Consider the following 24,655-nt stretch of genomic DNA (forward strand, 5'->3'; position numbering starts at 1 on the left):
TAGACATTAACCAAACATAGAGGACGCCACTTTACAGAACAAACTAAGCATACTGCCATCCTGCCACCATCTTCATTATCTCCATTTCACCAACACTCAGTGCTGACAAGCTGTTGTTAAAAATGAAATGAAATAAACCGAAATGAAAGGCATTGTGCGTTCACTGTGATAGGATGGTATTACTGTTTGAAAGGCTAAAATCAAAATGTTCCACTGGTAGAAAAGCTGCTGATTACATTTTGCAGTAGGCCTTTTAATTACAGCTCCCTATTTTCTGCAATTATGGACTAATTAGGGAGCAACAATACAGTATATTATTGCAAATTACAAGTCAGAGAAGACACCAACACTCTAAGGAGAAAAGTAAACAGTTTTTTATTATATTTTGTTTTGTTTTTTGTCACTTAATACTATTGTTGACCTAAAATGTCTACTCTAGGCTTCGTGGCTGTAGAACATTTGACATGTGACGCACAGCACCACTAAGGCAGGAGCTGTGCCTCCTCACATGTTCCACACCATGCTCCCCCATGCCAAAGGTCACAGACAAACTGCAGCTTTTAAGGCGACGCTTCCTGGCAGAACAGCTGCTCACGTCCGCCTCCATAAACACTGTTAAATATGAATGCTGACGAGCCAGCGTGTCCCCAGGCTGCGTGGCTGCTTCCACTCCCGGTGGCCAAACGGTGTGGGCCGACAGAGACCTCTGCAGTGAAGAGTAGCTGGGTGTGATTCAGGACAGTAATGTTTTCCCCCTCATTCCTGTTTACCTGAACATGATTTTGGTCCATGAACGCCAAATAAATGTAAACATTTTTAACACCTTCTTATAAAAAAATCACTCAGTTTGTTTAGGATTAAAAACAAAATACATAATTTGAGTAAAAATGTAAGTGTTGCCACGTCTTTCAAAGTTCAAAGCATATGTGAAACACATTAGTTTCTAAGTTGTGTTTAATGTAACAAAAAAGCATCGAGGAGTGAAAAAAACAACAAGCTATGTTTTTATGAAATTATGCCTCTGCACGTTGATCATCCAACCAGAGCTCGTGTACTCCAAAGCTGAGACTGACTCCTCGTTCACGTAATCATTAACAAAACTTGTTAATCTCCCTCAATGTCAACTTAACCAAACTAGAACTAGCCCTTGCCATTTTGAAGCACAAAAGAGAGCTTGTATGTCCTTCAGCCACTGCCTGCCCTGTTTTGTGAAAGACAGATTGAACTTTGACTACCGATGCCTGTGGGCACGAGCTTTGAATTGCACAATTAAAACAGACCAAATAACACTGAATAACTTGGAAAACTGACCCCAGATAATTAACTCACAATAGCTTCCCGAACCCTACTTGGAAACAAAAAGCTACTCATGTTAAACTATTATTAAGTACAAAGTAAATTGCAGCATAAACACTAAAACGTAAGCGCCTGAAATTGCACTTACTCACTTGCCTAATTCAGTCTCGAAGGGCTAGTTCATTTGAATGTTTCATAAATAAAAAAATTAATTCATTTTCCTCCATTTTTAGAACACTGTGACATCCACATCCAGGTCAAATTCAATACCTGCCGGCACAAAAATTTGCCTGTGCCCAGCAGCATCAGTGAGTCAGCCATCATTCCTCTCTGCATCAGCCATCAGCACACTCATGGATCTGTAGGCAGACGGCTGATGACAAATATCCCCCTTCGTGTATAAATGATGACATATATTCAAAGAATCGCAGCCGTCCCCTGTTCTCCACTTTATTGTCCCGTTCAGCCCGGCTTAGTGAAATGAAGGAAAAGGGTGGTTGTCTTAGGCCATAACTCCTGTCATAACAGCCAGTCAGGTGAGCTCCCGGCTGCATTCAGCAGGCGTGTGCAGACTCATCCTTTTGCGACTGACTTCACACAGACGCGGTTGTGAATGTTTTCAGTGGCTGCTGGAGGCCTACAGGCTGCACTGTGATAACTCCACTGACTGCTTCAACGATGTTACAGCAGAGGAGGCTGTAAAAACAGTCGCATTCATCATTCATTGCTATTGGAGCTTGGTCACACCAGCATTTACAGAAGCACAATTTTCAACCCCCCTGCCAGACGAGACTGTGATACTGGGTGATTCAGTGAAAGTATTTTTGCACGGCAACTACAGTAAGTTTGAAGATGGTGGAAAAACAGCTGTTTTAACAAGCGAACTACATAAACAGGGTTAAGGCTGGGAAAATTAAACCTAATACAATTACACCTTAATGAGATCAATGATATGACCTCCACATCTAAAATGTAAGCAGCAGCCAGCAGTTTATGGTGCATCATAAAGACTGGGACAGTTTCCGCTTGCCATATAAGTGTGGACTGGTAGGAATAACAGACAGTGGTCAAGTGGTACGTAATGATGAAGTTCAACAACCGACGATATATGTTTATGTATCTGAGCAGAACATACCCAGTATAACAGGTGGGTGTGGCTACTGTGACATCACCCACCTGTGTCTGAAGTCCCGTCACCTCGAGGTGAGCGTTCCCAGCAGGCCATCTGGGCTGCAACGAACAAATGAAAGGTGGCGCTGACTAACATCTTGTGATTGATGCACTGTTAGCCAATAAGCATGTGGTTTCATAGTGCAGATCATTCTTTTGAAACATGGTATCACCAAGATTTTAAGAATAGACATTTTTTTCTATATGTCCTGAAACAAGAGTCCATATATTTACAGAGGAGAAGCTATAAAACACTTCCCATGGACCTTCCCGGCCTGGAAGTCTTTCTGCAACCACAGTTATCACCATCGGGTGGCCGTCAGAATCCAGCTTTAAGGCACTTCTAACACTGGCTTCATTTTTCTGACCCAGAAGCTCCGTCCATGTTTTCTTACCATCGATGGTAGCCGACCCAAGTGAAGCAATCGAATGGGTGACGCTTTACAGCCTCTAAACAAAGAGACAGCTATGGGTAAGATTTATCTGACAAAAGAACCTTCACAGACATAAAGTTACAGACAAAACTTGGCTCTGGTATTATCCTTCGTTCTGCTGCTCCATCTCAGCCTATCCCTCCTCTCCTTCTATCACATCCAGCCTTCCTGTCCTTTTTCACAACATCCAGAACCTCCTCTGTGGTATTCCTCTTTTAATTCTGACTGACAGCTCCATATTCAAAATCCTTTCTCCAATATATTCACTATCCCTCCTCTGCACATGTGTGAGCCATCTCAGCCTTGCCTCTCTAACTTTGTCTCCAAACTGATCCGCCTGAGCCGCCTCTGTGAAACGCTCCTGGACACTCCCAACAAGAATGTTACATCTTTAACTCTGCTACCTGTTTATCAAAATTAAGTAAAATACACCCACTAGGTCTCAGATTAAAATGGTATACCTTCTTAGTTTAATCTAAGGAGCTTGGAAAAAAGTCATCGTAATCTTAGTTTAATCAAAATAAAAATTAAAAAATTAAAATGTTAAAAGAGTCACTCATGAGCTCAACAATTTACTGAACAGCTGATTAGCAGCCACTTTGGATATAGGAATATAAAAAGCAGGCTCAAATACTGTTTACATTAGCAGATTACATCAGTCAATTACAGTATTCACTCAACAAAGCAAATTTGTCCAGACTTTCAATCGACACATCTCTACGGCAGAGACCTGCCATTGTTCTACTTTTGAGGGGAAATGTGTGAAGATTTAATTTGGCAAAATACAGACTGACTCAAGACTGTTTTTTCTCTTTTTTGTCACAGCTGATTGACGTAAGGCTAAAAAGAACAAGGGTTCGGCAGCTCCTTTAAAGAAGAAGCTCATTATGAACCCGATAGGCTTTACCAAACCCAGAACAATCCCTTTAAAGATTTCCTTTACATCTGAATCTGAGAGTCTCCTTGATGAGCAACAGACGCTGCCGGGAGTCTGTAACTGGCCTCTAAAGGACGCCTAGACCCATAACCGACTGCTCGACAGTGAAAGAATTCCTTCAGGCTGCCATAATGACAGAAACCTCAAAGCAGAATATTTGCATCTCTTATTTATAACCAGTTTGGGATCATTTCCCATTGCAAGTCATACATTTCACGAATATTTTCTCTTTACATCCCAAACGTTAACTAAGCAACAAATTCTATTTAAATTGTTGCTCCACAAAAGCAAAAGCGAGAGAGATTAAGTCCCACACAGACCCTGCTATAGATGAAACCCTAAATAACTGAGGCGGGAAAATGAAATGATAATAAATTCTGCCTATTTTGATGTGAGCCTCAGAAGCCTGTGGTAGAGGGAAGGGACTTAAAGTCCTTCATCAAAGACGCAAAGAGTGCAGCGAAATAGTTCAATACATGCTGTTAACTGTAACTGGTATAAGGTTTCAGATCAAGCTCACACAGGTGAATGGATATGTGTGCATGTATATCGTTTCGTTGGCATATCTTTAGTTGTTGTTTCATGTTTGACCAACATCTCCCGGAGCTCCAAATGAAGGATTCATCACAAAGACAAGAGCACACAGAGCTTTGACGCTAATCAATTAATACAACCTCACACAATAACCCTGCTAACAAGCTCAAAAGCGGAGCACAAGCTTCACAAAAGTAGGATTAGCTCCATTAGCACAGGAATCTCAGAGGCAATTAACCTGCCGCAAGCAAAGCCCTGTCTCAGATTCCAGCGTGAGGCACCAAACGGCAGAGCGGGAGGAGGATGATAGTGAGGCCAAGTGACGAAGGACGAGGGGTGGGGGTGCTTTTGGAAACCTCACCATGCCGGGGTAGAAAGAAAAAGGCGATTGGTTGTAGAAGGCAGTGATGAGATAGTGACCTATACCAACAAGTACCACTGAACATACAAGCCAGAATGGACGACAGAAATGGAAGTTTACTTTTCCTCTGCTGCACCTTTCATTTCCCTCGATTTCTGCTTTTCTCTCAACACCGCTGCCACTGAGAGAATGACCACGACAGACAAAGCCAACACACAAAGTTCTCATTCACACTTTTAAGAGCCTCTTGAGCCTCACTGATGTTCCAGAAAACAGTACAAGGCTGCGTCCTCACAAATAATGTGCTAAGGAACAGCATAGGAAGGAATAATAAAGGGAGGTGGGGGGAGGGCATATACCCAAAGCTGGACGTGGAGTACACACTTACTCAAATAATTTACTGAAGAACTTTATGTAACATGATTAAAGTGAAAACTGTCAAAGGGTCCAAAACAGAACAAACCCAGGATCATGGCAGTGATGTCATCTTATCCTGCGATACTTTAAATGTAAATATGGTGCTTTGTATTCACTATGATTTAGTGTAGTACAACTCTGCATAATAACTGTTTTCCTCAAGAATCTTTTAATTATTTAAGCAGTCTTTCACTTAAATACTTGACATTCAGTCAAGAGTTTATATATTACTTTGTTTTGTTTTGTTTCACACTGTATTTACTTCTGATAAATATTCTAATTTCTTAAAGCCTTGAAACATGAGAGATTATCTAGATCTTTGAACAAAGGAGCAAAATGTTTCTCACATAACAGAAGTGTTTAGTTTAATGTTAAGTATTGAAAATTAACAATTATTTTGGAGCAGATTAGGATGTTTAGTTGCATTAATATGTAGCACAGCTAGTCTTAAGCAAATCATGGTCTCGTTAAACTAACAACAGGGGCTGCATAAGACGCTGGGATTAGCGCCTGGAACGGTGTGGTGGAAAGTCAAAAGCCTGAAACACAAAATATGAAATTTCAGCATTCCCTAAAGGTCGGTCAGCTCTCTGGTGGATATTAGACAGCCTGTTGGTCGGGATTTGTTCATGTCACTCCAGGGAAGCTGCCTTATTTCTCACCTTGTTTGATGTTTTTTTTTCTTAATAAGATGCATGAAAATGAAGAAAACATGTTGCAACTGTTCAGAAACTAAATAATTCATAAGCAAAATGATGGCTAAGATTTATTTATTTCATATAAAGTAAGCTGAACAATGAAAATCCACCTCGTCACCGTATTAGTAGTGACATATATACACCTACGTGGGTCGTCTGAATCACTAAAGCGTACACATCGTGGTGGTGATGGCGTCTTTTGGAGCAATTTCAATGCAATTTTCTGGTAATTGTAATTAATTAATTAATTAATTAACAGACAAAGAAAAAGCAGTCTATGCATTATTTTTGGTAAGTGACAGTCTGTTATTTTATTTGCATGGTACATAGCACTGAGTATTTGAAAAAGCTATGTTTAGATTTGTCCACTAAAAACCAAGAAAAGTCTATTTAAAAAATGCAAACACTAAAGAAAATACTGAGCAGCTGACTGAATAAAGTCAAATATGAGAATCAATATAATTATGAGGAAAACTGTGTCAGGTGCAAGGTGTGTGAGCTGCTGTGAGCTTGTAAGGTACAACTTAAAATATCAAGTCTATCAAAATAAAATGGATTCAACGTGAATATAAAACATGAAAAGATCTGCTTTGTTGGCTTTACATGAATACAGTTTGGACAGGGTAAGCCTATAGACATGAATCCTTATTCTCAGACATTTGGAGATCAAAACTGGCAAAAATGAGTTTGTCGTGACTCATTTTTAATGTTTTTTACCACTCAGGTCTTTGAACTGGTTTACCTGCAATGCCTTGTTAAATCTCTGCGCTGACTTCGATGCAACGTGAATCTGTGAATCTGTGGATTGTTAATTTTCTCTAAAAAACTTTGACTTTGTGTGAGAAATTACTTAGAAACTACTAAATAAACCGAATCTTAAATTCATTATTGGAAGGCTTTAACGATGTGTTACTCGTGGAGTGAAACAAGAAGGAAGAATTCATCAAACAGCAGTAAACAGACCTCTTTAGCACTAAATCACAGCCGAATCTTAAGTTTCACTTCTGCAGGCAAAGTGAAGTCTTCAATATAGACTCTCTGTTTGTTCATTCTTCCCTCTTTGTCCTCCTTCTTTGCCATTTGTGTGAGTGTGCACAAGTGTGTGTACGAGCGCAGACCCTTGTGTGAGGTAAACTCATCAGGGTCTTTTGTTGTTAAGTGCAATCCATGAATGCTACAATTCAGCCGCTGAGAAGATGATATTCCAAAAGACTAAATAGATATCTGAGAGGCACTTTTGAAGTTATAATGACGAAAAGAAGTCTCCAAAGACACGAGAGCAGGTGGCCTCGTTCAGCATTAAGACTTCACAACTTGCTGAACAGCAAGTGCTTACCTGCATTAGGCTCCATGGAGAAAACAAAGAGTATCCTGGGCTGAATTAGTGTTGGCAGTCTTCAGCGATGTGCCTCAGAAGTGACAGAACAATTCCCCTACAAAGCCCATAAAGGATTTCTCCTCCAAGCTGCTGGAGCAATGAGCCCGGGGGAGGTGTGCAGCCACTGAGGTCAGCCACAGGTAGAGGCTTCAGCGCGCTGCAGCAGCGTGATTGATCTGATCGCAGATTACCTCCTTGTGGCTGGTAGCGCGGGTTCAGAGCTGTGGATCTCTCCTGGGAGGGAGAGCTAGTGAACAGCCTGCAGCTCTGTGAGCAGAACTAGTCAGCCAGCAGCCTGTGTGTGGAGCATGATGTCACAGGTGTTAGGTTTCAGGGGAGGTTTGTGGAGGCCGAGAGGCGGGCTCTGTGCTGCTGGGAAGCTGTGCTTTGGGTTTAACCCAAGGAAGGTGAGACAGGCTCCTCCCTCTTACTTTACCTGTTGTTAGCAGAGAAGAGCAACAGAAAACAGAGCTCCAATCTGCAAACCCCATTTCTGATATACTTGTATCATAATACAACAATATGCTAAATAACATTATGTAATGCAATTGCAAGAACTTCAGCAACACTATCAGTAGATATAATGTCTCATTCCATTCTTAAAATATTCAGATATGTCAAATATCGTCTGTTCAGCCAACTCTGATGCTATAAAACTTTGAATCATATGTATATAAAAGAAGCTGCTGTAAAAATTAGTTTAAAAAAATCATATTGGAAACACTGAGGCTTGTTTTGGGGTCATGTCTTCCTCGTGTGTCGTGTGGTTTGTTTTTGCTACTTTGTTGTGTTTGCTGACTGAGCTTGTGTGATCACACCTTGCAGTCTTTTGGGGTTTTTTCTTGTTTGCTGTATTCTGCATTTCTCTCCTCTCCTTCATACAAAAAGCAAAAACTTTTGTGATTATATTTCATCAGCTCATTGTGCTGCACGGCCAGAGCAGCAGCTGGTCCCGGGAACATTTTTACTCATTACATATTCCCATTTCGGATCTTTGGGGTTTTGCTACATCGTTTCACTTTTGTTTCTGACTAAAACATTTCTCCATGACTTTCAGAAAAAAGTCTTTATTTGCTGCAGGGTCTGTAGTCTTTGGTCACAGTGATCACTTGTCAGAAACTTATAAGGGAATAAACTGAGCTTTTAAATAAATCTGTAAGTGAGCATCCAGTGACTTTGACTCCTTTTCACAAAATAAAACAGGTTGTTTTGCACTCGCTTATCAAACAAAGCTTTATATCAATCAGAAACCACCAACTATGAGTCATCTAACACTTCTCTGAAAATATTTCTATAAATGCCCAAATAAGCTTCCAAACTTTTGTTAGTGAACACATTGGACATCAAATACACACTGAGCCGATCGCTGAATGAAAATTCATATAAAAAAGTTTTTGTCTTCCAAATAATCATCCAACAAAATTTTCTTCTAACTTCTTCAAACTGCTTCATTATTTCTCGAGTCTCATGTAAACAAAGAAAACGAGCACAGTCCTTCCTCTGCAGTTATACACAGAAACCTGTTTAGCTGACAGCTCAGGTCAATGAACGTGTGAAACCCTGAGAAATCCAAAGTAACTGCAGTCAATACAAATCTTATGTAGGTCCATAGTGTGGTAAGACTTGGCCTAAGCGGCTAAAGAAGGGCAGGAGACTGATGCTGTCCGGTGTAGCGAGTGATTTATTCAGCATTTTTGTGACCAAACAATATTTACAAAAATAAATAAGAAACTCAACTCCACAGTTAACTCAGTTCAAATAAACACAACTGAACTTAAATCAACAGAAATTACAGTCACATGCACACAGCTACACTGACCTGGTCCTTGCTCTTCCAACACCTGCGTTCTTCTGCTTAAACAGTCCAAACACTGTCACCCTGGACTCTTCCATTAGGTAGGTAAGGCAAACATTTCCCTACTTACTGAAACGCTTTCCTAGCAATAAAACTCTACGGTGTCATCAATACATATTACAGCAATAAATCCATTTCTCTATAAACACACTCTAAAATCAACTTTACTCAATTACAAGGATTCTCCCCCTTCTTCACCTGTGACCTCAGACTAACTAGGAAACTCTAAATACAGGAAGTGAAGCTACGTTTCCTCCTTTGGTTCCTGGGACACAGGTAGGTGAGGTGAGTTCAAACTAGACAATTAACAGTTGAAATAAATAACATGCTTGATTTAAACCAAGATTATGTTACATAATCTGTAAAAGTGCAAAACATAAACAAACCCAGTACATGTTTGCTTACTACAGAATGAGATGTGGCTAAATCAAAATAAGAATGTTAATGTGGACAAATGGTGTTTCCACCCACTTTGTCACACTTTTGGACAACAACAAATGTTTGTATTTTTTGCCACATCGTTTCATTGTTTGATAAAAATGTCAAACTTTTGCTTTGATTTTAGGGTTTTAACAAACGCACATTTACATCTGATCCTCTGAAAATGGGGGACTATGTATAAATATGTCTGTAATTCCTAAACAGGTAATGAAATGCTTTTGTGAAAGCCTCTGAATAAAGACAAAAGCATGCAGTCAAATCACATGTTGATTGATTTAAAACTCGTAGTGTTGGTGTAGAAAACATGTCATTGTCCAAAAACTTATGGACATAACTGTAGATAAAGACTCAATTCTACTGTGACATTGAACATAAAACTGAATGCATCGTACTCCGAGACAAAACCAGCTGTTTTAAGCAAATATGACCAACACAAGTTCAGCCCTGTGAAGTAGCTGGATATCAATCAGAAATATAATAACAAAATTCACAAGTGATCCAGAGGCAAAATTTCTACCAAGAGTAGAAATAGTAGAAAATCCATAATCTGGTGTGGAAAAGAAATTCAACCAATAAAGGCAGAGAGACGGAGACAAGTCGCTACAGCCAATATACTGTACAAGTTTCCGCTTGATTCACAAACCCTCAGATGGTATCACATGTCGGTCCGTTTTCCCCACAGTTTGATGTGTTTAAGCCTCACCAAAGAACCACTGGTTCAATGTTTTTTAAAGGGACTTAAAACTTTTGATTACAGAAGAGTGATTTATCACAGCAGGACCTGGTTCAATGCAAGAAAGTCAGTGGCATTAAATCCATGAACAAAGAACATCTCTCTTTACCTGTGCTGCTGCTCTGATGGGGGTATCCATTTTAACTTAACATCACAAAGCAGATTTTCAGAAGCCTGCAGGCTCATGTTTCTCGTAAAGATTTATCATTTCAGCAAAATGAACTCCAGCAATTTCACAAGGTCAAAAGCCACATCAAACAAGCTGTAGTTCCCCTTAAAAGTGAGTGGCCACCTGGTAGAGTTCCTTTCCCTTATTTGAGTTACAACAAAGTCACCCGGCATCTGTGATTACTGACGTGAGCTGCCTCTTAATGACCCTCTGAAATCATAGATTCAGAAGCAGGATGTGTCAGGCTGAAATACAATAATACAATAATCCTGAAACTTTAAAATATTGGTTTGCAAAAGTCTGGAGGAAATGTTGAGGCTTACTCAGCTACTGAGCAGCAGGGTGCAATGCATCACTTTTCTCCTTCGGGAAAAAGCTCCAACACCGACTTTAGGGGTGGGCTGCTCATATGGAACTTCTGACTAAATGCCCAAAACACACATGCACCACCTCTGCAGTCAGCAGGTGGGGTCAGTTCAGAAAGCAATCATTGTGGACTTCCAGTGGGATCATTGGTGGGAGAAAAAGTGTTTGCTGGGTTGAAAGGTGCATCCAGAGACTGTATGGGTGCTTGACACAGACAACAATACCTACAAATTAGTTTTTCAGAACACTATGTACTACAGTGAAAAACAGGACTACACCTTTATTTACTTTTTTATTTATCACGCTGAATTAAAAGGCTCGAGTACTGTGTGACATAGTAAACTGTCAATATCTAGATGGATATTAAAGATAACAGAGAAAAATGGTAGACTGCTGACAAAACAGCTGGTTAGACTTAACATCATCATAAAAATGTTTGTTGAGCCTGCACCTCTTAAACTTCCCTGTTTTATTAAAACAGATGTGGGAGAAGCTGATGTTCCCTCAACATCATCAAGGCTTTCCTTGCAAATGTGCTGAAGGAGTTAATAATAATTTCTTACATCACACATATTGAGTAAAGTGGTTAATCAGAGAAAACGTATATGCTACAATGAAATCACCATCAGACTGCTTGTTAACTTGCTAGTGCTGGCTTTGTTTACACACATCACTCAGATGTCAACAGATCCCAGAGCGGAAAAGGACCGACAGCAGCAGCTTGTCTTACATGCTAGTCTCCTATCAGTGCCATCACAGAGCAGAGGTTTATCCACAATGTGCAATTAATCAGAAAAAGCTGTTGGCCTCATAGCTCGACAAGATCAAGCCATTGTTAGTGAGACAGACAAGCCAACGACACTGAGGGACACAACAGCTTTCACTGGAACTGAAGGGATGTATAATTAAGCCTGCTTCCTGAGACAACAGCTAACTGCAGCTGCAAGATGGGAGTAATTGAAAGGATGGCACAAAGAGAAACTTATGACACAGATCACTCTTTGAAATAAGAGTAGATAGATTTGTTGCCATGATGCCAGGTCTCACTTGGAAATGAGATTTTTAATCTCAATGAGATTTTTTACCTGGATAAATAAAGGACTAATAAAATTACTTTCTCTTTGTTTGAATGTTATGGCTATTTATAGATTTAACTGATCAAGCAGGGCCTGCCTTGCTTGCCCTGACAGGCTGCCACTGGTAGTAAGTAACACGTGTGATAGTTTGCATCTGTTTCAATACTGCTGCATTCGGGTGAAGCAGGCCGCCAGCTCAGGTCAGCTGCAGGTTTGCTGCTTGAGAAGAATCTGTCATAATCTCGTTTGAAAATGCTGCAAACACCAGCACAGTGAGCATGGTCAGGAATGTTGCGCTCATGAACGATGAGAGATCAAAACCAACATCAAGTGGCCATTTCAGGAATTTTAGCCCTTCTGTCTCGGCTCAACAAGCTTTGCCATTTCAAAAAGGCTCTGGCTCACTTGTCTACAATATTGGCTGTATTATAATTATCTCATTCTCATCAAATCAAAATCAAATGAAGTATCATAATTGAGAAAAAAGCAGCAATGATGCAGCCGTCTTGGTCACACTGTCTGCATCTTTGAACTGTATCCCCTTTATTTCACATGATAACAGATCTGTTGAATGTGTGCTTGTCAGAATGAGGACGTGTATTTAAAACAACCTGAATAAACACAACATATACTGATGAAGGATGCTCAAACCTTCAGACTCTGATCACTGAGTGATGTTTTTGTAATTGAGCATGAACTTCAATTATCTTCTAATATGTTCTCATCACATCTTTCAAATCATTATTAAAGAGCTGTAATCTATGGCTATTAGATTTTCATTCGGCTCTGCTGCTCTCTATTTTTAGCCTGAGCGCTGTCATTGTCACATGATGGTGCTTAATATAGCCCGTAATATGAATACTATCACACAGGCATCAATGAGATACAGTATAGATCGACTGTCTCCAGGAAGAACGTGACATGAGTATGACATCAAAGCATTTAGGCCTCGGCAAAAACATCAATACACGGACCAATCAATATGAGTTTTGAAAATCCTGATGCAGGCAGCCTGCAGGGCTCCATCAAGTGCTCCACAGGCTCTGAAAATAAAAGCTAATGTAATTTTGATTCAAAGGTTTTTAATTCACTAAACACCATGCCATAAAATTAATGCAGCAAGGCCATCTATCTATCTATATATATATATATATATATATATATATATACATATATATATATTAGGGGTGCAACGATACTCGTATCGATATTGAACCGTTCGATACAGTGCTTTCGGTTCGGTACGCATATGTATCAAACAATACTAATTTTTTAATTTATTTTATCAACTTTCCTTCTGACGATGCTGTCTGTGTTGAGAGCTCAGTGGCTCTGCGTTCGACTACTCCGCCTAGGCTGCACTGTCGAGCGCAGATCCACTGAGCGCAAGACAGAAGCTAAGCTCGTTGCAACATGGCAAATTGAACCTCCCCCACCCTCATTCAGATCTGGCCTTTGGAACTATTTTGGTCTTCATGTGACGTATGACCCTGAAGGTAAGCGCGTCATGGACTAAAGTAAAACAGTATGTTGGATGTGCCACGCAATGCTCAATTACATTGGTGGGAACTAGTGCGTTAGCGCAGTTAGCTTGTTAACGTGTTGGCCGTCCAGCCCCACGCACGGGGCGATCCGCAGTAACTCGTTAACGGAGATTTGCCGTGTTGTGGCGTTAACGTCATTTCAGATTAACGCTGACAGCACTAGTGGGAACACAACGAATATGACTGCACATTTACGCCGACATCATCCTCGTGCAAAGACAAGTGGAAGCAGACAAAAACAACAAGCACGCATGCTACAAACTTTACCCGAGTCATTTAGACAGCCGTTAGCACAGGATTCTCCTTATGGGGACCTGATATGTTTAATATGCTGCTGAGAATATAGCCCAGAAGAAGCGTATAGTATAGCTTTTATTTTGGAAAGAGACATTTCTCTGTAATAAACTCTCTTTTCCAAAGATGAGTGATTCCTCCATCAGATAGATTTATTTTTTTATTACTTTGTTGTTTCAGCAACATTAAATTTAAAAACTGTACGTTTGAGTTAAAATATATATTTATAATTTTAATAAATGACAAATTAAAAAAGCATGAACATTTTTTTTGTATCGAAAAAATATCGAACCGTGAATTTTGTGTATCGTTGCACCCCTACTATCTATATATCTATCTATATATCTATCTATATATATATATATATATATATATATATATATATATATTCCACCTGCTGTAAAAGACCCACACACTGCATTAAATGTGTTGTCATTCCATCTATATAGAAGTCTATGGGAAAATGACGTGATATGATTAAGCAGTCTATTAGGGAGTTTATGGACTCAGTTGCTAGTTTCAATCCTTATTTAGTACAGTGTGTCAATGTTGGTCTTATTCAGAGTAGGGACCATGGTGTGTTTAAGAACTCTTTAATGCATGGCTACCTTAAGATTAACAAATTACCATCATAGCGGTAGCGTCCTCATTTTGCAATCTGGCACTTGGGATATCTTACTTCACAAAAGCAACACAAAGCTTTGTAGTTTAAGGACTAAACTGGAGTTCACCAAACTGATGGGGAGCATCTAACATTCCCTGAACCCATGTCCTTTAGACGCCATGTAAAATTATGTGAGAAATCACCATACCTCACTTTTGTGAGTCATTAAAATTTCCCATCATAAGCTGTTTTCACATTCGCAGTGCATTCTGAACTTTTCTATACGTTTGTGTTTCACATGCACCATTGCCCAGTGGTGCATGTGAAACACGAATATCCAACGCAGTCAATAAAAGGTCTTTAACTTCTCCATTCCCAAAACCATGTGATTGCATTTGTGCAGATGTGAGAACAGTGCTGGAAATAATTTGATTTGATTTGAGAGCTTGTCCCGTGCCCTGGCTCCTGTACGCTCCACTCACCTACACCAATGCGCTACAGGTGAGAGAGGATATGTTGGGGCAATGCCCCACCTTGATTTAACAAAGGCTGCATTGTCCCTTGAGTTTCTGAGAGCACGTTAGCAGTGGAAAACATCACCCTGTCATTTTTTACTATCAACCTGTCGTCATATTTCTGTGACAGAGCCGCTAAAATATCTGTATTAATACAAACAGCAGCAGAGAAATTGCCACAATACTGACAGGCATGGATGAAATGGACACACTTGCACACTGACATATTTTTTGGCATGAGAAATGTTAACTGCTTCTAGCAACCATGACTTCACCTGAAACTGAAAACGACACTGGCTGCAGAGATACTTCACTCAATACTACTGCTTTGATAAATGGAAAATAACACCCCATTGAAACCTGATGTCAGGCTACATTAATGTGAAACAGAAACACCATCATAATTCAGTCTATAGGAGCAGCTCCAGTGATAAACACAATGTAACAGTTTTCCTTTTTGATATTAAAGGTTTTCTACAGAATGCAGCGGTCTCTCTGCGTGCATGAGTGCAGCATCATTTTCTGCTTTCTGTTGGTGACAGTTAATGCCGGGAAGGTATTCTGCAGTGTGGACACACTAACGGTAATCGGTGTGGTTGTGTTGCCTCGTGAGATTAGCAAAGTCACAGAGTGGAGATTTATGCCTGGGCAGCGTGATGCCATTATCCTCCACAGAATGCATTAACATTTTCTTTCTCTAATTACAAATACAGCCTCTGTTCATCAGCGGATAATTAAAGGTCTGTCTAAAGGTTTCCTGCTGGCTCTGACAGTCACACACAATGCTCTGTGAGCTGTTGCTCAATCTGAGAAGACTTCACAATCTGTCCAATCAAACCTTCCTTCACTTTGAAACAGTTTGCTTCCCACGGTTCCACAAGAGCTGATGAGGAGAACACACAACGAACAGAAATGAAATACTAAAAACAAGCACTCATCTCTTTTTTACTCCCTCACACAGTAAGATAGTAGCAGATAGCACACAGGATCGCCTTTGGTCTTTGTCTTAAGACAAGCATTGGTAATATGCAGCCATGCATATGCCTTCACTTGGTTCCTGTATTGATGTCCAAAGTCATCCTACAGACTACCATCCATGCAGACACACTCTCCCCTGCCACCACCTTGCAGACTCTTCTCGTTCAGGTTCAACTTTGTGCATAAGATAACTGTTTGCACCTTTGTCCACACTTATACTCTACGTTCCTTACTCTTCTTAAAGAATGTGTCCACCACATAATCTAAGATTAAGTATGTGATCAATACATGCTTCCATGCTTTTGCCATCCTTTTGAGCAAATCCACTACCATCTGTCCATCCGCATTTCTCTCCTTAACTTCATACCTATGTAACACCTCCTCTTCATCACCTCTGTTCTCTTAACCTACATGTGCACTGAAGCTTGTTCTCTCCACCCCCCGGGAATACTCTCTACCACTTCACCCAACAAACGTCAAAATTTCTTGGACATCCAACCTGTGAGGCATGTGCACTTACATCCTTCAAGAAGAGCATAAGGTTTAGATACGTGTTCAACCCTGTAAAATGATTTTTCTTCTTTGTTTTCTTTTAATTAACATTTAAAATGCGCAAACAGCGTAAAGGTTTTAATTCTACAGCTGGACTGCATCTCTTCTATATCACTGCAGGATCATCTTTTAGTTTTGCTCAGGTTCACACATCGTACCAGTCAGCTATTGGACCAGGATTAGCATCAAAAATAGTTAAGATATCACAAATCTTCGGGTATGTTCAATTTGAAAACAGCATGCCACATTTTCCAGGTTGAATTACACATTTTCTAGAAACATATAATTTGGTGGGTGTGTCACAGATGTTACACAATCAGCAGAAATGTGTGTATAAACCCAGCTACATTAAGAGGCAGAGCACAGCTGCCATAGTATGAATCTTCATTTCACGTCTTTCAATTCAAATAAACGTTTTGCTCCTTTTTGTCATGGCTGAACATCCTGCCAGGCAAAATGGCTTTAACCGAAATTCAAGTTAAGCGCTGCGAAACTTTCTTCTTTCAGCAGATGAACTGAAGTGTCACACTCTGAATGTATTCGGCACAGTGAAGCTCCAACATCTAACAGAAGCAAAAACGATCAAAACACATTGTTGAGTGCCGAGCATTTAAAGGCTTAAATTACAGCAACTGCACTTTTGAGAAGAGTTGTAAATTCTTGTCTCTTGCATGAAAGTTAGACGTGCAAAACGTTCATCTGCCAACCTGAACTCTACCGAATTACCTCCAGCTTTGGTTTATAGAAGAATGCACTTGCATTGCTTCTAGATATAAACAAAGGGTGTTGAGTTATTTTGGTAGCATCAGTCTTCAGTCAGAGTTCCAACAGATCTTTCATCATAAATAAAACAAAAACAAACTTGAAATTTGTGGTTTGGCTGTGTCAATAATCTCTACGTGTCAGACAAGTCGTTTCATCAGTATGAAACTTTCTGTCCAGTGATTGGTTCCAACTGGACCAAGTTACATTTATTTTCAAAAACTGATTTAATCCTGCAAGCTAATCATTCCCTTCCAGCATGACACAAACAGGTACTTAACATCTCTGTGCTCCACGTCTGTGTATTTTGGGTATTAAAACTTGGAAATCGACATGTCAGCACATGTGAGGGATGATGGAAACCTTGATGTGCGCTAATACTCGCAATCTGAGCCACATGACTGCCACAACAGGCTCCCGTATAATTCTTCTCATGCAGTCAAAAGCACTCCTAATATCCACAGGAATCTAAATGTGTTCATCAGTAGCAATCACCAGCTCCCTCTACAAAACATGCCTGATGATCTATGCTGATGATGTTTTCTAGTGCTTCATAACGCCCACATAGCCCATGGATGTGCCATGCCAGGGGGCCATAATAATGAGGTGATAACAACCCACATGTTTGTTAGAGCTGATGCTGCAGGTTGGCAAAGTCACAGCGAGCTCCACATCTACTCACACCTGTCTAGGCTCTCTGCCCCGACATGAGGGACACGAGGAGCAGCTGCTACAGGAAAGCGTATTCTTTACTGACGTTACTGTACTGATGCTGAAAGCACATCACTGCTTTCAGAGCTGTAACCTTTGTGAAGTTATACCTTTAAATAAAATAGGTGTTGATTCGTTAGCTTGGGATTGATAAGGAAGTCTTTTATTCATGCAAAGGGAGTGTCTGTCAACCAAGTCACTAGCAGAACCGTGACGATTACGATTGGGTTTTCTTTTAGCCATGTATACAGTCTTATACATTTTTGCATTAGTTTTCTGCTATGAGATGGCTAGTAGCCAAACCCTAACCCTACACGGGCCACCACCAGGGGGCAAGAAGCTGAAACATGATGCCAAAGTGGAAGTGGCAAAAACTATAATTAAGGCTGCTTCCAAAGTCAACCTCTGTAGACTCCAGTGTTAAAAAAATGTCTATAGCACTCAAAAGTGTATTTACAAAAAATAGTCTCAACCGCCATAAAAAACCTGAGTGGGCTTGTTGTTTTACCCATTTTTGTGGCTCACATTGATTGACAGTTATCAGGACACTGGCAAACAAACTGGTAGAGCTAAGGTTGGATTTTAGCCTTATTTATAAGACGGTACATTTAAAATCAAGACTTCTACACACACACACACACACACACACACACACACACATATATGACTCAGGACAACAGAAAGCGTTTATAGTTTTCTTTTTGAGTCCGTTTTAGAATCAGTCTACAATCGAGCAGGAATGAATTAAGCACCAATCATGAACAACTAGAGCACAGTCCCACGAGGCTGTTGTCTGCATCAAAGTAAAAGTGCTAGTTTTGCAGCTGATGATCTCAGATTGTTGTTCTAAGTGTCTGACAACATTATAGACGAGATCCCTAGAGAGATACATCTCACATCAAACAGAAGTCTCACTCTGAAATCTCGCTGGAGGAGCGTTTTTGCAGGAAGACAACAGGGTAAACATGACAGACAGGAGAACAGGGAGTGGATCTTACTGTGACCTGAATGATTTAAGAAACAAATAATAGCACATTGTTTAATTGTGGCTACAAAATGATGCAGCACAGTGGGGGGAAGTTGCACCGACTACCTTTAGGAGATGCACTGAAGTTGGGGGTAGTGACACTCCTCACCGTGCTGCATAAACTGTGGAGTTTGGAACAACTTTGAATGGGATGATGCTGAAAACAAACAGAAAAAATCCAACTTTAGATTCAGTTTCCCTCAGGAGAAATGCCTAATTAAAAGCAAAGTGCTCTCGGGAAGGCCAAATAAAGCCTGTATTTGAGTTCTTTCATGATTTTGTTGAACTTCCTGCTAAACATGAAGGTATAACAGGATGAAATCACAAACAATCGCTCAGAAAATAAAACCCTGAACATGTTTGTGTAGATTTTTTTTAAGCACTGCTGCACATACAAACTGTATTTCATAAAGAAACAGCTCCACATATTTTTGCTAAATAGTAATCACTTAAAGCCCAAAAGAGGGAATTTAGGATCCAGGTTAAACAAAAAAGAACTTTAATCCTCTGTTTAAACCCCTTTAAATCTTTCCATTCCTTTAAAATAACACGTCGCTGTTACCAAGACAAAAACCTCCTGCCTTCCTTTATTCTTTATCATCCACTTCACTTAAGCTTCACAAGACAACAAATATATTCAGACTTTTCCACTGATGAAAACTGAGGTGCATCTTCCATTGCAGAGGACAGAATAAAATAGTCAGAATGTCAGAAATTGATCTGAGAGGTGTTTAAAATTGAGAATTTCATAGTTTTCAAGTAACATAACTTAGAAATGTGTCTGCTGTGTGAGGTTTGCGCAGCCAAAATAGTGGATGCTAATGAGCCACCCAGCTGTTTCACAGCTGATCAGCTTGTTAAGTCCTGAAAAAACGACCCTGTTTCCAGGTCCAAGCGTCTGCTGCACTGGATCAGGCATTCATCTTTTTAATGTGTTGCATTGCTTCATCACATGTTTTGCTAGACATGAGACCCCAAACACTATTCAGCTGTCATGTTAGGCTTCTGTTGGTCTTTATTAGCACTTTTCAAGTGTATCATGTCTTTCATGTCTATCACAGTTTATATGAACTCATCGTATGACCCACACACCAAATATTTAATGCTTACTCTCAGGTTAATTAGGATCAGGACTTTTTCACAGCAGGTAATCCACAAACCGCACTGCAGCATACTGATAGCTGTCCTTGTGTTGAGACTGGGGTTATCTCTCCCACGACTGCTCGGCTGAGGTTTTGTGCATCGTCTCCTGCTGTCATGTGATGGCATTTGTCTCTGCTGATACGGGAATCTCAGAATGTACTTTTATCGAGAGCAATTAAACTCTCCTCCAACATCATGCCTGCAATAATATATGTATGTTAGCCTGCTGATAGCTCTGTAAGTAACATGTCATCAAAACTTTGCTCTTTGATAAAGCTTAGGACTGGATCAGGTGACCCTGAACCCTTTTCTGCATAAAAACCTCGGCTGCTGGGTTTTCCATGATGCACTGAGTGTTTCTTAGTGGTTCTTGGTGTGTTTATACACACTTTAAACATTTATAATTAAACTCTGGTTCTGCCAGAGGTTTTTACCTGTTGAAAGGGAGTTTTTCCTCCCCACTGTCACCAAACGCTTCCTGATAGGAGGGCGTGTGGTCGTTGGGCTTTTCTCTCAGTCTTTACCTTACAGTATAAGTGCCTTGAGGCAAAAGTCTTTGTTACCATTTAAATAAAACCGAATTCATTTAAAGTATGTGTGCTTAATATGTCTGGACATTAAACTACCATAGTACCTGAGAGAACAGCTGACTGGTCGCTGGAATTATGGTGATTACTGGATTTAATAAAAAGGTTGAATTGTCCCTTCTGCTTTTGCAAACTGAGCATTTGGACCCAGAAATGGTAAACAGTCACTCTTGAAAATGAGATTTAACTGCATTAATAAAGGTGAAATGTGGAAAAAAAAAAAGAATGAAAAAGAATTTAGTAAAGTGAAAGCACTTAATTCAAACATACTTCTAATGCTGATATACAAACACAATGTCATTCTTAGAACTAAGGCCATAGTTACCAGGAACAGATGACCCAAAAGCAGGACACTGGCCCAACATAGTAACTAAATTCAGCCTTTGTTAGACCAATAGCAAAAATTCAGGCAGATGAACAAAGGTGCAAACAACACAGACTAGAATAAAGAAATCACACAGCAAGAAGGTCCTGAGTTCAATTCCACCATCAGGCCGGGGTCTTTCTGCGTGGAGTTTGCATGTTCTCCCCGTGTTTGCGTGGGTTCCCTCCGGGTACTCCGGCTTCCTCCCACCGTCCAAAGACATGCAGCTTGTGGGGATAGGTTAATTGGATAATCCAAATTGTCACTAGGTGTGAATGTGCGAGTGAATGTGAGTGTGAATGGTTGTCTGTCCCTGTGTGTTAGCCCTGCGACAGACTGGCGACCTGTCCAGGGTGTACCCCGCCTCTCGCCCTATGACAGCTGGGATTGGCTCCAGCACTCCCCGCGACCCTGAAAAGGATAAGCGGTAGCGAATGGATGGATGGATGAATAATTTAAAAGTGTCACAATAAGAAAACACAAGAACAGAAATATTGAAAGAGTAAAGGGTTAACAGCAGGTGGAAAACAATCACAGAGGAGGTTAAAGGCACAAAGAAAATTACTAACAGACACAAAAGAAAATTAACATTCAAAGTAAAAAGGAAGTAACCATAGACTGTGCATGATAACCACCATGTATTAACAAAATGAGACACAAAGAACTGAAACTACTGCAGTGAATAAAAACGTGACAAGTAAACAGAACAACAAGAATAACCATAAAGCTAAAATACCCAGAAACTCACACACAAGAAACAAAAACACTTATAACTAAACAGTAAAATCAAAAGAGGGACAGACCTCAAAAACATAAAAAGAATAAAAAGGAAATATAATCCAGAAGTGATAAATCATGAAGATCTCAGGTAATTTCAGATGAAAGAACTCAGGCTAACGTTGCTCTGAAACGAACACGTGAAGCATCAACGTATCAAACGAATATTCCAAATCACACTTTGTTTTTCTTCTCGTGAGAATGATCGAATTACTTGTGGGTGAAATCTGATGAAAAATTGAACTGAACTGTCTTACAGAAATGAATTTGAATTTTCTTTAGATCCTGTGTTGTCTCAATGTGTTTTGTCAGTGTACACTTAGCTTCACAGTGACATATGCTCAATGCAAAGTCCTGGTCTTCTGCTTTTTCCATTACTTATCAGCCATAAACATAGACAAGAGATATATAGCCTAATTAGTCTTTTGATTGGGACATCATCTATGCTTTGAGGAGACGTGTTCCCTGTCAGGGTGAGATACCTAAATTAATTGATCAATGGAAAGTGCACAGGATGAGAAAGAGCTTGTAAAGTCAAAGTAACTCTCAGTGAGTGGATGTGGTTGGGATTTAGAGGAGGCAGAGATGGGAGATGCTGTCTTTGATCTCTGTTCAAGGCAATGTATTCATCAACTTCTGAAGGTGGTGCAGCACTCAAAAGTTTACTTCCCACTTCTGTTTGTGCTCTTCGATCATCCATCAACACAAGAACGTGCCTATATGAGGCTCATGCAATATATTTATTTGATTCATGGTTTATGTCTCCCTTTGATGTCAGTGAATCCTAACAAACTGAATCAGCATCACTCAGACGGAGTTTTGTTTACATTTTTACTGTAAACTGGAATCAGTTAACTCCAAAAGTATATCCACACGTGCCAAGAAAGAACTCACTGTGGTCTCAGCCATTACATCCTGGTAATTAATTAAATAATTATTGCTATGCTGATAAGATCTTTATAGAAAGCTCTGATGACTACTGTGTGGTTGTGACTGACAATCCGCTCGTCACTATCAGGACCCGCACAGGCATTACAAACCACAAAACCAAAGTTTAATATAAAAGCAGAAACAAATTTATGTCGAAAATGCATCAACACTGAATAGTGAATAACTGCAATAACTATACAACTAAAAAAAGTAAAGGTAATAGGCAAAATGTTCTCTGGGGGCAGCCACTCCTTTTGTGGACTTTTGTGGACCCTATAACACACTTTGAATGACAGACCCCTCATTTTCATAATTAAGCAGAAATTGATAAATAAAAATGTAAAAACACAGAAATTTAGGAAATAAATAGATGTGTGGGCTGCAGAGGAGAACCCAGCACTGGCATACATAAACAGAGACATAAACAGAGACATAAACACTCAATATAAGTCAGATATTATGCAGAACATTTACAAACATTGCTGCATTTCATACCATGTTCATTTTTTACTGATATTATTTATTTCATTAGTTGTTGCCTTTTTATCATTATTATCATCTCAGTCTTACAATAATGCAAACTGTCTTCTAAGCCTGATGTAGCAAAAATAGCAATGAGCCCATGTGTGGGCCAGTCTGTAAGCTCTGACTGAGCTCTGAGTTCTGAGTTTTCCCCTGTGCTCCGTATTTTGTCCTGGCTCTGAATGTAACAGATGGCACCAACAATGGGCTTTAAACCGACCCAAACGAAACCAGCAGGTAGTGTCACACCTTGTAACTTCCATCTTTATAAATACTGTCAGGTACACTCCTCCTTCAAACACCAGCTCTCCAGTCATAGTTTTCGGTGGCACTGCTGCTTGTGTCGTCTTCTTACAATTTAACAACTTTGCAGAAGCTGACAGGAATAATAAGCTCCTCTTTGCTCATTTCCACCAGTCAAAAACATCAGTTAGCTGTTGTATCGAACACTTCCATCTCTTTTACAGAGAATCACATTATGATATAAAGGTGGATCGAGCGTATGTTTGAGCATAACTAATAATAATGTCAGTAAAATAACATGAGAGCAGCTTCGTTTCTCCATAGTATTTGGGATTTTTGTTTACTGCTGGTCCAAACTAACTGGACAAGGACAGAAAACCTTTCTTTCCCAATCTGAAGCAGCCGAGAGAACCCAGACAGGGTCATTGTCCCCATGTTGGTCACATCGCCTCTTGTGATCTGTCGTGGCCGATGTGTCTAACGAGGCAGCCGGCTGAGGGCAGACAGGTAAGAGGAGTGAGCAGCGTGACCAGGAGGCCGACTCCTGTCAAATTAATGTCCTCCACTACGAGCCGCTCGATAAACTTTCCCAACAGCACCTGATGAAGGATGTCTTCCTACTGTTCTCATCGATCTCCTGCTCCAATACAAAACTCATCTTGTTGTTCTAATGTGACACAGCTCAGCCCACCTCCTGGCATGCTCGACCAATCACAAATAGATTTCTGTTTCCATTTCCTGTCTTATATTTAAAACCATTTTTATATCGGATTTACTTATTATGAGTTTGCTTACTGTTGTCATTTATCAGTGATGCTTTGTGCAACATTGTGCCAAGATTTATAGTGTATGTGTGTGTGTGTGTGTGTGTGTGTGTGTGCGTGTGTGTGTGTGGGCGTGGGCGTGTGTGCGTGTGTGTGTGTGTGTGTGTGCGTGGGCGTGTGCGTGTGTGCGCGCATGCGTGTGCGTGTGCGTGTGTGCGTGTGTGTGTGTGTGTGTGTGTGTGTGTGTGCGTGTGCGTGTGTGTGTGTGTGTGTGTGCGTGTGTGTGTGTGTGTGTGGGCGAGAGCGATGCCCTGGCAGTGTTTTCTCCTTGAATCCCTGTGTGTGTTCTCACCAGGCCTGGTAAATGGTCCAACTCCATGTTGAGGTGTGTAAGCAGTCCAGGTATTACTCATGTTGTGGGGACAAACATCAATTTCCATATTTACATTTTGGGGGAGCATCTTCTTTATGGG

The 24,655-nt window shown here is 40.2% G+C and overlaps 1 protein-coding gene across 24 annotated transcripts in view; it reads right to left on the bottom strand.

Annotated features, from left to right (window-relative positions):
- The window catches only part of ptprfa (protein tyrosine phosphatase receptor type Fa), a 350,902-nt gene that overhangs the window by 272,789 nt on the left and 53,458 nt on the right, over window positions 1-24,655 (bottom strand). Inside the window, exon 3 of one of the 24 annotated variants that reach the window (XM_084953586.1) lies at window positions 2,473-2,526. The exons of 21 other annotated variants lie outside the window; for them this stretch is intronic. The gene's annotated coding sequence lies outside the window, so the exon portion shown is untranslated. Of the gene's footprint in view, window positions 1-2,472; window positions 2,527-7,183; window positions 7,666-18,918; window positions 19,010-24,655 lie in introns of those variants that run through there. 2 more of the 24 variants (XM_084953584.1, XM_084953587.1) reach the window with 2 other exon arrangements.

The sequence above is a fragment of the Perissodus microlepis genome, chromosome 15 (genome assembly GCF_051167445.1).
Source record: "Perissodus microlepis isolate ML-2025 ecotype Zambia chromosome 15, ASM5116744v1, whole genome shotgun sequence".
NCBI lineage: Eukaryota > Metazoa > Chordata > Actinopteri > Cichliformes > Cichlidae > Perissodus > Perissodus microlepis.